This window comes from Lissotriton helveticus, chromosome 5_1 (assembly GCF_964261635.1).
Source record: "Lissotriton helveticus chromosome 5_1, aLisHel1.1, whole genome shotgun sequence".
NCBI classification, from domain to species: Eukaryota; Metazoa; Chordata; class Amphibia; order Caudata; family Salamandridae; genus Lissotriton; species Lissotriton helveticus.
Genome location: NC_136065.1, coordinates 1,313,396,269 through 1,313,406,668, shown reverse-complemented (window position 1 = coordinate 1,313,406,668; position 10,400 = coordinate 1,313,396,269). Strand labels below are relative to the sequence as shown.

Here is a 10,400-nt window from a genome sequence, read left to right as displayed (position 1 = left end):
ATTCCATATAGGAGCTCCATAGGTGGCTACCATGTGGGAACAGGTGGGAATGGCCACGTCCAATGCGGAGCCCCTGCAGGCATGAGTGCAAGATGTGGAGGGACGGAGGAGAGACACAGTGAGACGCAGCAAGGAGGTACTTTTTGTTTTCTTCTTCTTTACCTCCTCTTCCCCCTCTCTGTCCTGCCACCCCTAATCTGTGCCAGCTGCCACTGCTTGGATTCCCTTTCCGCACAATTTGTTCTGGAGAGAAAGACCTGTTGCAGCTCCCATCCCACACCTACCTGTATACCCTGTAAAATCAGGAGACTCCCGTAGAAGACCATACTCCATGCTTGGCTTCAAGGACCTATTCCTCATGCTTTATCTATTCTGTCTGTGACATAAACTTGTATTGCTGCTTCCCGTCCTGTGCCAGGTTTGTGTGTGTTGTACCTGTTTCATGTTTTAGGCTAAGCTTGTACCTCAGGCCATGTTCTCTACCTGCTGTTTCTTTGTGTATTAGGGAAGTTTGCCCTACTGTTGACTACACTGTGTCTGTTTGGTGTGTTTTAGGGAAGCTTGCACTGTTACGTATGGAGTATTCTCTGTTGGGCAAACTCTACAATTTACATGGTGACAATGCATTGGGGCATTTAACAGCCAATGCTGTGTTTGTTAAGCAAACATATAGCCCTAATATCCAACTCACTGTGTGTCAACAGTATTCAACACTTAGCATATAACATTTTAGCAAGTTACATCACTTGCTATGCTCTGCGAGACATTTAGTTAGTAGGTTTTCAAAGTGCTACCAGAGGCTTTTGCTGGCCTCAAGCTTCGGTTACACGTGTGTGCACACACGCAGCCACCATCTGCCTTTCTTTCATGGCTCATTAAGTCTTACAGCATGCTCCTCCACCGCCTTGCTCTCTGCTCTCACTACCCCCTCCAATGCAGCCCTCTTCCTCTGTAGCAACCCCCTTCCCTGCCTAGCCTTTCTTCACGACCAATGCATAAACACACAACCTGGCCCCCTTCCCGCACACCCACAACCCACCACCCCCTTCCTGGCCACTTACTGGCTATCAGCCTCCTCTCAGCCAGGTCCCTCAGAATACACAAAAAGACTGGCACTATTGAAACCTTTAAATCCTTCTATATTTTAACTTTTTTGACTATCATATGCTTGCGCTATTTCATCGGAAGTTAGTATTACCCTACATAAAGGTCCTCAGTCTAGTCTTCCCCCTACCGGACGTTAAATTGTTTTGACTGCTTTCGGTTTCGCTATAAGCAGTTCCGGTCCAGCCAGCATTCACTCGTTTCTTGCATACCAGCCAGAACGTATCCCGGACACGGCGCGTTAATACACAGGCCCCACTAAGAATAACTGAAGTAAGTTTGCTTGGCTTTTGCCACTTGCAGGCCTTTTGCGCACACTAATTGCTGGCCGTACTTGGCATTCGTTACTGGGCATTTATCGTACTTGGATGCCAGTCACTCTGCCTTTTTCCATTCCCAAAAATATAGAAAGTCCTTATCCCTAGTAAAGATTTAATGTATAAAGCAAAGTGGGCAATTGTCAGTGCCCCACCTTCCAACAGCCACCCTGTGAAAGTGAGCTTTCTCTCTCTCCCCTCACCCTGACTCAGTCTCAAACCTCTCTCTGTCTGCCTGACTCAGTCTCAAACCTCTCTCCGTCTGCCTGGCTCAGTCTCAAACCACTCTTCTCTCTGCCTGACTCAGTCTCAATCCTCTCTCCCTACCTCTACCCCTGACTCCGTCTCAAACCTCTCTCCCTACCTCTATCCCTGACTCCATCTCAAACCTCTCTCCCTACCTCTACCGCTAACTCGGTCTCAAAACTCTCTCCCTCTCCCTACCTCTACCCCTTAGTCGGTCTCAATCCTGAATCCCTCTGCCTACCTCTACTCCTGACTCCATCTCAAACCTCTCTTCCTCTGCCTACCTCTACCTCTACCCCTGACTCCATCTCAATCCTCTCTCCCTCTGCCTACCTCTACCCCTGACTCGTTCTCAAACCTCTCTCCCTCAGCCTACCTCTACCCCTGACTCCGTCTCAATCCTCTCTCCGTCTGCCTACCTCCACCCCGACTCCGTCTCAAACCTCTCTCCCTCTGCCTACTTTTACCCCAGACTCAGTCTCTCTAAATAGTGTCATAGTAAGGATTTTTGGGGTTCTGGATCAAGATATTGTTCAACTGTTGTGTGCCACTGTTAAAGTTCAGCATAAAATTTAGCAGGTTTTTTTGGCATCACGGAGGGTATGAATTATCAGGAAATTGGTAGTATAATTAAAATGTATACAGGGCCCCCCAAAAATTGCTGTGCCCGGGACGCCCAAAGAAATGAGATTGCCCTACTTTCCCGGTTTTCTCAAATCCCTCGCAAGATAAAAAAAACATACTTCTCAACGTTGTTCGTTTAATAGTTGCACGCAACCAGTCACTTGTAAACAAACATTTATTACTTTGATTGCATGGTACATTTTGTCCTGGCCAGTTTATAAACGGCAAATATGCTTGCAGTTCTGCGTTTTTTATACTTGTGTTATCAAATCTAAGTCCTATCAAATATGACCCTTCCACCCTGTGGTTTCACGGACCCTTCTTCAAAATCAAGCATTGGTCTAGCCCAGTGGTTCCCAAACTGTGCACCGCGGCACCCCGGTGCGCCGTAATGAGGTGCCAGGGGCGCCGCGGCACGATGTGTGAAATTTAATGCACAGTCATCAGCCGCCTGCCCTGCTGTGTTACACAGCTCGAGTTCTGCAGTCACACGCAGCGAGAGTCTCATGCTGTCTGGACTCAGGTCACACTGTTTAGGACAGCGACGAGCCGCACATCAACATGCTTTTGGAAAGGATGTATGACGTTACATCGCGAACTTTTACAACGCACACCGTTACAACGCAATTTTTACAACGCAGATACATTTACAACGAATGTTTTTACAACGCATGCCATTACATAGCAGATGCTATTACAACGCATGCCATTACAACGTAAGTATATGTAAGTATATTATTTTAAAAAAAATTTAATTTATTAAAATTTAATTAATTTAATAAATTAAATTATTTTTTATTAATTAATTAATTAAATTAATTAATTAAAAAATAGTTTATTTAAAAAAAACAATTATTATTAAAGAACTAATATTAAAAAATAATAAAATTATTAAAATGAATTATTTAAATTAGTTAAAATTATTTATTTAAAAAATGAACCCTAAAAATACCCGTTACCCTGAACCCTTAAAATACCCATGTACCCCATAACCCATACCTAGCCCTGAAACCTAAAAATACCCCTGTACCCCAAAACCCATACCTAGCCCTGAAACCTAAAAATACCCCTGTACCCCAAAACCCAAACCTAGCCCTGAACCCTTAAAATACCCTTGTACCCCAAAACCCAAACCTAGCCCTGAAACCTAAAAATACCCTTGTACCCCTAAACCCAAACCTAGCCCTGAAACCTAAAAATACCCCTGTACCCCAAAACCCAAACCTAACCCTGAAACCTAAAAATACCCCTGTACCCCAAAACCCAAACCTATCCCTGAAACCTAAAAATACCCCTGTACCCCAAAAACCAAACCTAGCCCTGAAACCTAAAAATACCCCTGTACCCCAAAACCCAACCCTAACCCTGAAACCTAAAAATACCCCTGTACCCCAAAACCCAAACCTAGCCCTGAAACCTAAAAATACCCCTGTACCCCAAAACCCAAACCTAGCCCTGAAACCTAAAAATACCCCTGTACCCCAAAACCCAAACCTAGCCTTAAAACCTAAAAATATCCCTGTACCCCAAAACCCAAACCTAGCCCTGAAACCTAAAAATACCCCTGTACCCCAAAACCCATACCTAGCCCTGAAACCTAAAAATACCCCTGTACCCCAAAACCCAAACCTAACCCTGAAACCTAAAAATACCCCTGTACCCCAAAACCCAAACCTTACCCTGAAACCTAAAAATACCCCTGTACCCCAAAACCCATACCTAGCCCTGAATCCTAAAAATACTCCTGTACCCCAAAACCCATACCTAGCCCTGAAACCTAAAAATACCCCTGTACCCCATAACCCAAAACTAAATATATACTATTACTTAAATTAATTTATTTAATTTACATTTAAAAAAAATGATTTAAAAAATAACACTTACCAATACTTACGTTGTAATGTCATGCGTTGTAATAGCATCTGCTATGTAATGTCATGCGTTGTAAAGGCATGCATTGTAACGGATCCTGCGTTGTAATGGTGTGCGTTGTAACGGTGTGCGTTGTAATAGTTGCGTTGTAAGGGTTGTTTCCCTTTTGGAAATAATGCCTGCTGTTCGCTGTAGTGCCGCAGCCCCAATCCATACTTGAGTCAGTCTTCAGCGTTCATGAGGGGTAAGATCTGTCAGTGTCCCACTGTTTTTTGACAGGTCTCTTTGTGCAGCTCCGGGGTCTTACGTCGCAGCTAAGAAGGTAGCACCCAAAGTACTTCACAGGTCTTTAAAAGACCGTGTAATTGTAAATTAGGCTTTGTTGTGTTTACATCCCTTTTTACAGCCGCTCTGGTTACGGCAGGAAGACTTAGCCCCCCCAAAATCTTTTTCAGCCCCCCCTAAATGTGTCTCTAGTTGCCCGCCTGTCTCAGACTCCCCTTAAACTAGTGTAGAGGGTTAACATGCCTGCAACAAAGAATGTAGTACCTTGATATCACCGAAATGTATTTTATGTAGATAGCCCGATGGGTTATTGCTTTTGCTACAGAGATCTGTTTTTTACTTGTGGTTCAGCTGCACCTGTGACTGAGCTGGGGGAGGGGGTGCTGTGCTTAAACATAATTTATGGGTGTAAAAGCTCCTGCTAGAGTTACTTGTGGGTCCAGCAATTCTCACACAACAATAAAAACATCAAAGCTAACTTATGATTAATGCTCCTGCTGGAGAGAGATCAGAGTTTTGTCTAGGAGCAGTTTTGACCCACCATAAAGAAGCGCGGGGGGTTAAAATGCAATCTTTAAAGCAGCGCACAAATCCAATAAAAAGAAGTGGGGGACTGACCAAGTTAGAAACTATGCAAGTGACATCATGACATCACGACGTAGCGCTATAAAAGAAATAAAAAAAATGATTTAAATTATTTGTGTAAATACTGGGACAGACCACCCTATCTGACAGTCTTACAGTGGCTGCACTATACGGGGACAGAACAAAGGCAAAAGCATGCCTCTCAAATACCTTTGAAGAGATTGCAAGCTGTGTGCCTTTGTTTCCCCTCTGCTGCATTTACATTTAAGTGTGAGGTTCCAAGGCGCCTCCAGTCGGGAGTTTCAAACAAGAGGAGGCCTGATGGCCCCTTAACTTCGGCCTGGCTGGAGGTGAAAAAAAGCCCCCTCACTGGACAAGTTCAGCATATTTCTGTGGGTCCCAACTTCCTGGCAGGGGGGACGGCGTCCACCCTGTGAAAATAGATGGTGGACGCCGTGTTCCTGCATGTATCCCCGACTCGTGCCCTGCTGGAAAGATCAGGTGCATTGCATTGCATCAGTTTCAAAATCTTTGTAGAGTTTGCTCGTTGCTCAAATGGGAGCAATTTCTGATATTTATATGTTTCCCTCATCTTCATTGCTTTATTTTGCTCGTGAGAAAGTGTCACTCATAGTCCTGCGCCCTGGCACACGTCAACTAGCATCCAGGTGAGGCATGCACACACGATCAAAGAGCGTGCGTACACACTTAAGCGCTGAATGGCTGTGCGTGCACACAGAAAAGTGCACACACTTCGGAGAGAGAATCTCGAAAGTGTGCACAAAGGCAGGCACTTCTGAGCAGAGAGCGTCCACCCGCGAGCAAAGAGCATGCAAACATAGGTAACGTGCACACCCTTGAGATTGCTAACACACACAGGATAAACACCTTCCAAAGAGAGAGCATGTGAAGTGTGCACATACCGCCGTTAGCATGCCTAGACAGGCGAGGCGAATGCATGCACATGCTCATTGACCGTGTACACCAGTAAAAAAAATGGTGGGGAGCCACGGACAACTGCCGATTAGGTCAAGGGAGCCACAGGTCAAAAAAAGTTTGGGAACCACTGGCCTAGCCAATAGGTCTCGCCTTTGGGACCTTATACGTTTTTAGCCATGCAACAGTTGATGTTATTGCACCAAGGATATTGTGCTGCATTAATAACTAAATACTTATAAGGTCCCTATTGGCTATGCCAATGCTTGTTTCAAAAACTGGTTCAGCATAAAAGGTTTGAAGAGCACTGTCATAGAGGGCGAGGGGGTCTACTCTCAGCAAACGCACTTGGCAAAGGCCGTTTCTCATCAATAGTGTTCGTTGTCAAATGAAATAGAATTATTATTCGCAAATAAAGGAATGTCGGTTTTGTGGATTTGAATTGCAAAGAAAATGATGTCTAGTAAAGTGGCTCTTTGAATTTGAGAGCTCTTTATATTCGTTTATATAACTTGGTTGCTAACGAGCAGCTTAGTGAATACTGGGAGGCCGCACATGGTGCAGAGTAACATTGGTGTTATATTTCTACCTAACCTAAAACAGATCAGTGCGGCTCTATCATCGATCGGCCCTGCCCTGCGGATTAAGAAAGATGAACTCAATGCAGGTATTATTTAAACAAAACCTCCGATAAGGAATACTTCACTTAATAGGGTTGCAGAGACTGTTCATGTAAAAGTAATTAGATTTTTTTGGTTCTAGGAGGCTTGTTGAAGAGAGCGGCTTCATTTCATTTTTTTCCTTGCGGTTTATTATGATTATTGGCAATCCTTAATTACCAAATAAGGAAGCGGAAGCTTTACAATCTGAAGACAGGGATCAGGAATACGAATCCGAGGGGTATAAAACCGCACTGACGGTCCCCTTTGCACGGTTTCTGCTTGTCTCCAGGTTTCACACTCACTCAGGTACGTCTCTTACTAGCTTTCATATCAAATGCCGTGCTGTCATTCTCTTGTGTTTTAATTCCTAAATTAGATTTATTATCAACGAGTTGTTAAGCTTTCATGGCATTGGCGGCTCCCGTTGCCTTAGGTTCACAGTGCGCAGACGCCACTGTCGCCCAGCGGTGAATAGAGTAGCGCGTGCCAGCGGTCCAGTGGCCACGCAGCTAGTTTGCATGTTATGGTGCGCAGTTTCTGTAGCGTGCGCCATTCGATTACTTTGTGCACTCGACGTTTATTATCGATTCAAGTATTTTTATTACAACATACCCATCCGTTTAAGCAACTGTTCATTTTTCGTTATGTCAGAAATGTGCAAAAATATTGATATTCTCATTTGCATAATACTTTGTTTTAGAAAGTATATCTTCTTGCAATCATCTTAACAATTGTAATTCCTATTGGTGGTTTACATCTGAAGCAACAATGCGTAACAGTTGTGTCAGCGGTCCTGTCCTTAAACCCGTTTAATTGTCGAATGGGATTCAGGGGAAAACATTCAGGGTCCCTCGTGACATAAAGTGAGTTTTGAGGTGACGGTGTCCTTAATAGCTGACGGGCTGGAGCAGTGTTTTGTACCGCGATAAACAGGTTTTTGTACCTGGAAATTTAAAATAGTTATATGCTTTTTGATAGAAATGTAACAGTACTTGCTAATATCTCTAAAGTAATTACAGAGCACAAAAGAACACAGCACAATAACATAACAGCAAAGCGAACACGCAACTAAAACAACACAGGGCACAACAAAACAGGAAAAACAAACGCCAAATAACAACCACAGTTCATCACAACAATACCACAATGCAATTATACAAGATAAAAACGTAAACGCAACATAACAAATTACCACCACAACATACAAGAAAAGAAATAAACACAGATATTCCTGTTACATATTACCACCGCCACAAATCTGCTTTAATTTCACCGTGGTAAAAGTGTTTGCCTTTAGGCCCATAGGAATGAATGGGGAGTTATTCCTTATTTGCGATTAGCAATTTGCTAATCGCAAATAAGGAAGCTGTAGAAATCACAATTTATTTTGCGATTTCTACAGGAATCCCGTTTTGCGAGTCTTTAATTGCGATTTCTTAATATTCGCTATTAAGGACTCGCAAAACGGCACATTGATGAATCTGGCCGTTACTTCTTTATTTAGTAATTGTTTTTCTGCATCTCTGACGCCATCTTTAAGCTATCGTTTTACCTTTCTGGCCTACAAGATTAGAAACACACAGTCTGCTGGGCTAGATGCCGATCCTGCCGACATTTCTCTAGTGAAGCAACCACACATGCTAGATGGAGACTTGTAAGCACTGTTACGAGGGAGATGAGACTGGGTGCAATAAACATTACCTGTAAGTAATCTAGAAAGTACCACCTGTAGCCAAGTTCTCATTTCCACAGGTAATCAATCACGAAAACCTTTCCAAGTCAAAAAGGTTAATACTGGCAATGTACATAGGCCCAGAGAAATCTGCAACAGCTGTAATTATCATCTAACAATCAAAACTGTATGACATTCCATCTCAGCAGCATCTAGAGGACTTCAGAATGGTCGCACCCAGTACCATAGTGTGTGAAACAGGAAGGTTTAGTGAAAATGAGACACAAACATGGAGAGAGATGCCTAAGGCATTGTCGAAACTTTTGCTTAAGCATTGAATGACTCTGAAGTATGCTATTTGAGCACTTGCCATTCAGTAAGCATTTGCAATGGATCTCCACACGTGCATTAAAAAAAGAAGCTGCAGCTAGCTCTTAGTACTTTCCAACCAAAACATTATAAACAGTTCTCACATTTATGAAATGGCCCAACTCTTGCTAAATTGATGAGAAAGGAGTATTTTGCATCCAAAAGCTTCAACATTCTGTTTTGTCCTAGCTGGATGGCTGCTGGAGCCACAGTTTGGTGGTAGCAACTCAGACACCTTCGGCAGGTTACTGAAAACAGGTAAAACACACAAACATACATCTCTCAACCTATTGATGGACGTCTCTGCGTCCATACACAGAACTGAACATCATCCCAGAGCTAATCTAGTGAAACCTCCAGCAGTAATCTTGGTAAGCTCTTTAAAGCCCATAGCATGGTAAGCAAGCCCAAAGGTGGAACTATCACCTATTGGGGATGATTGGAGAACGTACATCCCCTCAAGAGCCTCAGACTCAGAGAGTCACTGCCAGACACTCCCAGCCCCCCTGCAGTCACATCATATCATGAAGGCATTGATTGCAGCTGAGTGGAGCCTGAGGCTTGTACTATAGTGGGTAGGTCACAAATCAAAGGATAACAACGGCAACCGTTTCTTTATTCTCCAAGTATGAACAGAGGTTCACTTATTGTAGAATGCTTTTGTTAGCAGTCATCTACATCACAGTTATGCCTGTGTCTAAATCACCAATGCCACCGGTTTGCAAATCTTTTTATTTAAATTAGCTAGACTACTGACGATGTAGAATTTGTGGCAGAGCAGTCAGCAAACATCTAGGTACTAATTACTATGGTTCATGGTCCCAAAAGCAGAGTCTTTTCTTCTCTTAAGTGAAGGTTTAGAAGGCAAGAGCATCCCATTTGACCACTTGAGCTTCCACCCCTATGTAAGGGGACCTGCACAGCGGCAATGGAACTTTGGAACCATCATGTTCAAGACACATATCTTCTGTATAGACACAACATCAAGTCAGTTCCCATGCTAGTCATGAGAAACCAGAATTCATAGGCCTGTTATAGAAGAAAACATAGCAGTGTAGGTAGTAAACTACAGCAGCAGCTGAACTCCTGTTCCCACAGAAATCATTTCTCTGTGAAAATAGGAAAAACATTCAGGAATGTCAAGGTGTAGGCATGTACAGAACAAACAAGTAACATATTTCTTAGAAAATATCCCAATGTATTAACTCAGGGGAAAGGTGAGCACTAACGGAAAAAAAACATTGTGAAAAGAAAGCCTTCTGCATAAACCCTGAAACACTCCAATATGAAATCACAAATTATTCGCAGAAGGGTACAACCTCTCTGTTTGCGAAATGGCTGACCTGCCCTCTCAACGTTTCTGCGTTAAAACTATTACACTTGCTTCTCTGTTGAGGGTATACTCTGAGATGTGAAACTGGGCTGTAAATCTTATGATAATGTTGAAACTGGAACACTCTTACCAGTGTAGGTAGGCTTCTATCACCACATATTTCATAATGAGATGAGAAGTGATGTATCTTACAAGTATGTTACAGTGGACAACACAGTAACAGTTAGGTTGCACAAGGTACAGTGGTGCACACAAACGCCCATCGCAATCAATGTATTCATATTACATAAAATATAATGGATGCTAAACAAAGAGATAACCTGCCACACTATTGGCCCTGCATGATAGATCCCTGAAGGTTCCAAAACAAATAGTCACAATTTTTCCACACCAGT

At 43.1% G+C, this 10,400-nt stretch overlaps 1 protein-coding gene across 1 annotated transcript in view; it reads left to right on the top strand.

Annotated features, from left to right (window-relative positions):
- Positions 1-1,309: 1,309 nt before the first annotated feature.
- Positions 1,310-10,400, top strand: part of TSHB (thyroid stimulating hormone subunit beta) — a 147,040-nt gene continuing 137,949 nt past the window's right edge. Inside the window, exon 1 of the mRNA XM_078641241.1 lies at positions 1,310-1,377. The gene's annotated coding sequence lies outside the window, so the exon portion shown is untranslated. The remainder of the gene's footprint in view (positions 1,378-10,400) is intronic.